This window comes from Eucalyptus grandis, chromosome 4 (genome assembly GCF_016545825.1).
Source record: "Eucalyptus grandis isolate ANBG69807.140 chromosome 4, ASM1654582v1, whole genome shotgun sequence".
Classification (NCBI taxonomy): domain Eukaryota; kingdom Viridiplantae; phylum Streptophyta; class Magnoliopsida; order Myrtales; family Myrtaceae; genus Eucalyptus; species Eucalyptus grandis.
In genome coordinates, this window is record NC_052615.1 from 10,964,559 (window position 1) to 10,971,186 (window position 6,628).

Sequence of the window (6,628 nt, forward strand, 5' to 3'; positions counted from 1 at the left end):
CCTCTAGAGGAACCGATTCACGAATTGCTCTGGTATTGCCTTTATTTTGTCTACTTTGGACCCAAATCATCGGATCTAAATAGATTTTAATCGTCGATCGCATGGATTCAGACACTTGGGAACCATGATACCAACGGCATTGATGGATTTAGGGCATGTAGAGTTGAGTTTAGACAAGCATTTACCCTCACATTAATAAAATGTGTACAGGACTCAAGGAGCTATTCGTCGGTTTGCTACCAAAGCCCATCTCATGTGCTTACACTAAGAAGAGGGCACTTTTGCTCAAGAAAAATTTCAAGCTGGCATTAGTAAGAACTAAAGAAATTGACAAGAGAATGAATATCTTATTGTCATATAAAGGAGTACTTTAAAGTTGTGTCGTATTGAACTTTGTCCCACCTATTACACTATTGAAATGTTATGTTTAATATACCAATAAAGTATCAATCGCTAGTTGAGCAAGTTTATCACCACAGCCCCATTAAATATGAGTAGGGAATTCTAAGACTAATGATAGACCAAAGCCCAAGTTCGTCTTTCACAGATTAACCAAAAAAAGAAAAAGCAAACTATTTATGTTACTTTGGGGGTCTACCGTACACTTTGCTTCACAGAATTGAATGGATTGTCTGAGCCCCTTGACCATTTTGTTGGATGTTCTAAGTTTTGCTTTACTATTTACACTCCCTATGTATATAAGTTTACAAAAAAAAACAAAAAACAAAAATTCTCCGTTACTCTATCAGATTAATAAAGATAGGAAACATTTATGATTATTCTAGCAAAAAAATGACCTTTGATAGAAATAACCTTTTATTTTAAGTGAAATGCGTACCATATATTAGTAATTAGCATTTGGTGTGTTTAAAAAGATGAAACTTCAAAATTAAATTTGAGATACACCGCTAACTAATTTTGTTTCAAAAAGGCTTTTAAGTAATTTTTCCTCAATCCAAAATAGTAACACTTTTTGTTATCTAACTTTACTAATTTATTAGGCAATCATCTTTCCTACGTGTAATGAAAGTACACATTAATTAAAGTTTTAAATCAAGTATGTTGAACATTTCGCCCCTCGAATTATAATTCTGGCCATTTAGTTCTCGGAAAAATGAACTCTGTCGTTTAGACAATCACGCCTTTGCAAAGCTGGTGTTTCCAATGCGTAAAGAGAGTTACAAGCAACTGAGTTGATGGCGATGGAAAGAGGTTATAACCGAGTTTTGACAAGAGCTTGGCCGACGTGTGTGGTATTTCACGGTGAGCCTGAGTCCCTCTTCGACAGTCCGGCCATTTTTTGTTCGTTTTGAGATGGCTGACGGCCCTCAACTTCGGCATCCCGGTCATCCTTATGTTCTCGGCCTTATAGAGCTGAGTGGACATTTCGACCGTGTCCTGCACTGTCAGGCACGCCGACCGCTGATCCACAGTTCGACGTTCGTTTATTGCTGCGAAGGATGCGAAGTTTTCCACCACAAGTAGTCCGCTAAGGATCTACTATGACCCCAGATACAACACCCTTGGCAGGTTGGCCTTCCGCTGCGATTCGTGCAATGTCCAGTTATATTTCTGCCTCACGATTAAGCTGGACAGGGACATTCCAACTCAAGGCAAGAAGTTTCGAGTCATGAATGCGCATTGACCTTATGCTATGGCGAGTTTAGCTGCAGCCTGTGCAGGGATGTGATCTCGGATGCGGATTGTTATGTCTCTTTTGGACTGTGCTGTCGTTTGGCATAAGAGACCAAGCTGCTCGGATTCTCCTCAGTTGATCGTCATCGCCGTCATATGTGCGAGCTGCTCAGACTCTGTCAAGCGCTTCCATTACTATCGCCGGACGTAGCACCTACCATCTAAGCAAGATTTTCTACTCAAAACTCTCACATATCATCAGCTAGGAGCAAATGCGACAATAATGAGGATGATGCAAGTGGTACACCCAACAAAGAATTGAGTTGATACATTGTGATAAGATTCAAGGGTTGCCAACACTCCCAACAAGTTTAACCTATCTATTAGTGTCATCTTCATCATTCTGGTAGTCCCAGATCTCTCGAACTTGACTAATTTGGTTGAGCTGATACTACAACAACATGGACAAGTAGGAGATAAACTTTGTATCGATCAGTTATGGTGGATTGAGAGGTTATCCAAACTAACGGTTTTAAGGGTCAAACTTCACAAAGTCCCTATTCCTATTGAGGTTGGTTCGCTTCCTCTGCTAACGTTACTTGACTTGTCTAATTGGACATGCAAACCTTTCAGCCACTTCCCTTGTCTCTGCAAAGGCTAAGCCTTGGCAATTCCAATTCAATTGGGTCACTCTCTCAGGACTTGAGAAATTTGTCATTTTTAAAGCTCCATGGGTCTCCAATGCAAGAATTTCAACTCGATGGGCTTCAACTTCCACAACTAAAGGAGTTGCATGTGGAGTATTGGGCACCCTCGAGAGGTTGAGGCTATCAAGAAAGATGTTAAGGTGGTAAATTGTCCAAAGCTGGTTGAGATCCAATTGTCTTAGGTGTTCGAATCACTGGAGGCATTGTCTATTGAACATTGCAAGTCCTTGGAAATGCTAGTTTATGAGATTCACAATGAATTGATTACTTGTGAAGGGAGACTAATTTTTCCATCAAGAGTCTTTAAGTAACTTGCGTGCTCTCACACTGCATCATTGCCCTTCGATACTCCACATTCAAGTTGTAGATACATGGGAATCGTGGGAGTACTTTCGCCTTTGGAGTTGGCCTCATCTGCAAAGTCTCGGTGGTTTGTCAAACTTAAAGAACCTGAAGACTTTAAATATCCAAAACTACGAAAGCCTGCGACTAGTTGTGGGCGTCAACAAGTTTTTGGGCCAATTAGTTCTTTGTAGCTGCGCGTCGTTGGAAAGGGTGATTTATGTATCAACCACCAAACTGCCGATCGATTGCCACTTATTTATCTTCGGTTGCGAGAAATTACGAGGGACTGAGAATGAGTCAAGGGCTTCCGGAAGGAATTCGGGGCTTCGATCCGGTGCTTCAAACCACTATAAAGTGAGTCCGAATCATTCTCTCTTTTGCTTTTCGATTTTCTTAATGCAACTATCACAAACATGAATTTATCTTTTAGGCAGATTTGTAATAATTGTGGGAAATCCAAAAACAATCCAACGAGCGTGAATTATATTTTGTTTTACTCATTTTAAAACTCACCCAATATAAAAAAAATTATTTTTATTTTTTGGTAAACATAAATTGTTTTATTTTCTGCTTGCATTTTCTCATTTTATTTTCTATTTATTGTATACGAGAAAGTCCTATTTGTACGGGGCCAGTTTAATCATAAATGATTGGAGAAACTTCAATGGCTGGAAAAATATATATACACTAGCGCAAAGTCTCCGACAAAACTATTAATCTTGCTTTGTATGGAGTGAGTTGTTTGGTTTAGCAACATTTACTCCACTCTATTGTTGTTTCTTACTTAATATATTTATTATGGAGATGAGTTTGGTGATTTGCGATTTCATAGTGAAGATGGAACTTAAAAGACTCCAATTCACATTGATGAAGTTGAGAGTTGCTTGAATTTGCATGAGGTTGGGGTTGGCCAATTAGGATGTGTGTTTCTAAAAGCATCTAAAAAATTATTATTAAAGATTCTGCATTCTAAAAGGGAACAATGAAAATCTAATTGCCGGATGATATATTTCCACATCAAATCACAAGAATTGTTTCTTTCTCCGTACTTGAACACTTGTTAAGGGAGTATATGCATAGTGCAAGCAAAAAGTAGGAAGATTCCTAATTCTTATCTTCTCAATCTTTTCGAAACAACTAAATCGAGTTTTTAGATGATTGTGATCTGCTTACTAAAATAAAGTTTAATTTTGGTTTATTGATACTAAACTCATCATTTGATATAGAAAATTAAAGTAACGTCATTTTAATATTTTTATTAGTGTTTTATTATTAATATTCAACGACATATCTTTTTTATTGGTTGTTTCCTCTCTCTTTTTTCTGTTTTCCTCCATCGTTTAAAAAAGCAAAAAGCACATTTTTTTTTTCAATCTCAACGAATGCAATTAAAACCTATATGTATAATAAAAACTGTTCTAAATTCCTCGAAAGATACCGATGAAAGTCATATATAGATTAAACACGGTGGTTGATTGCATAATTTTAATCATTGTTGAAACTTTCACGGAAGACTGGTTGTGATTTTATTTTGCAGGAATCATGCTTTGATAGGATCGGGACATGTTCGGGTGATATACTCTCTCGAGTCTTGACACTCCTTGCACCTGCTTACGCCGCGAATTCTCGAACTCCTCTTCACTGTTGTGGCCAAAGACACCTGGTCGACTCCTCGCGGCTGCTGCGTCCCATTGTCGTCACAACTGAGCGGAACTGAAGAAGCCAGGTCTCTTTGACGCCTCTTGATGGATCACGGCCATTGCGCCACCCCATCTGCCGCCATGTATACTCGGCGCTTCTCCAATACGTTCTCTCTAGTTTTCGCCATCACCATTTCCATTTCTCTCGCTTGCTTCGGTTCTCTTTGCTCTTCTTCCTGCGGGTCTCCTCCTGTCTGTGAAGCAATGCAGGAGGACACGTCTTTCCTGCGGGTCTCCTGTCTGGCTTTTACCGGTCCTGCAGTCTATTACGAATGTTAGACCTGAATCCACTACCCCTTATGTTCATCCTTCTTCATGTAAATTAACTAAATTAAAAAAAAAAAAACGAAAAACAAAAGAAAACATCACTGGCCCCTCTCCGGCGGCAGCAAGTGCCCTTGCCAATTTGCCTTCTTCCTTTTTTTATCTATTAAATTTAGCTTATTTTTTAGTTTGATTTAAATAAAATTTGTAATAAAAATCAGATATAGATATATTCCATGTTTTAGCCATGTCATCACCACAAAAAGGAAGACGATATTAAAAAGCCAAGTCAGTGTTTTCCATTACTTTAGTTAGACAAAATTAATGGAAAAACTTGGTTGCATCAATTTAACAAGTTTAGACCTTAATTGCATTTTCTGTAAATTTTAGGATTGAATTACACTTTTATAACAAGTTTTAGGATTTCTAGATTACTTATCTCTAATTTATATTTTACCACATTATGATTTAAACTATCACAACCAACTGCTGCAAACTCCGTCTAGATTTTAATATTGGATCATCGGGTCTTGAGTTTGATCATTCACTCTTTTCACCTTCAATAATTTTGGAAAAGTATTATATCTGCATATTTCATACTTTCACTCTTCTATATACCAGCGTTAGCATCAAGAGCTATTCAAATATAAAACTTAGTGGACTCTTTATTAGCTCAAACCTTTGGAACTACTTATTGCGCACGCCGACTATAAGGAAAGCAATGTCATTCATGCTCTTCTTTAGTACACCTCCAGGAGCACGTGTAATTGAACCCTATATCTTGGAGAACTTTTGACAGCAATTTTGGACCTTTTGGTTTCTATCGGTCTTTGCATGGAGGTGGTCAATATGATAAACGAAGATAAAGAAGATAAGATTTGCGACCTTAAGACAAATAATCGCATAGGTTGGGCATCATGTGACAGCTCAAATGTCGCACGATCTAAAGTTTTATATTAGCACTGCCCTGGCTTTCTCGCCGCCAAGAAAACCCACTAAGTTGTGACGCCAAGCTGTCTTTTATAATGAACTCGAGTAGGAAACCGAGTACTCTCAAGTCAAAGGAAATAACAAGCCGAGAATGAACTATTATGAATGTTAAGTTTGAGAAGTGGGTCCATATTTGAAACATTGAACCTGACGGCATCTCATGAACAAAGAGGGAAGAAAAATAGTCTTGATTCAGCGAGGCACCCGGAAATGTCCTCGGGATTTCATCCGGAACCGACAGGACACAAAAATAGAGTCCCTGAATAGAAGAAGGAAGCCAGCATGCTTCCACAATCCAGAAGTCTGAGAAATAAGCACGCGTAAACTTTCCTGATTCATCATTGCACCCGTGTTCAGAAGAATGTCTGAGCAAGTAGAAATTTCCCATGTTTGTATAGGCACATGCATCCATGATCTCCTGTGATTCTATTTGGGCGTGACTTGTGCACACTCGTTTATGTTGTGGGTTTGAGAGAGAGGGAGAGATATCTCGTTTGATGCAACTTCAAGCGTGAATCTGCTTGGACATGAGCTGCGATGCATACTTCTGTACCCTACGGATGTTTTGTCTGGTGAAGGAATTGCAAAGAAATGCCAGGGGTAAAAGATAATATCATGGATAACCCGAATAACATCCTGTGAAAACATTGATAACCATAAGGATATCTTTTCTTCGGAGATGGGATGATTAAGCATTAACAGATTGTTGTTGGTCGCAAGTGCTCGAACAAGCAATTCTTTAGCTTCTTCCTGCTTCTTCTTTAGCATGTTGCAGATCTGCAAGACAATTCCCTTAGGCAGCCAATGTATTACTAGCAGAAGGATCACAAAGATGGTAGAGTAGACAAGAGGCAACACTTCAATGCCAGTCTATGTTCCAATCGCCTTCTGAAAACTCAATTGCTAATTATAGACCTTAATTAAAAAAAAAAATAGTTATAAAGTACCATAGATTCATCTTTAAGGATAATCAGGTTGGACTGTAGA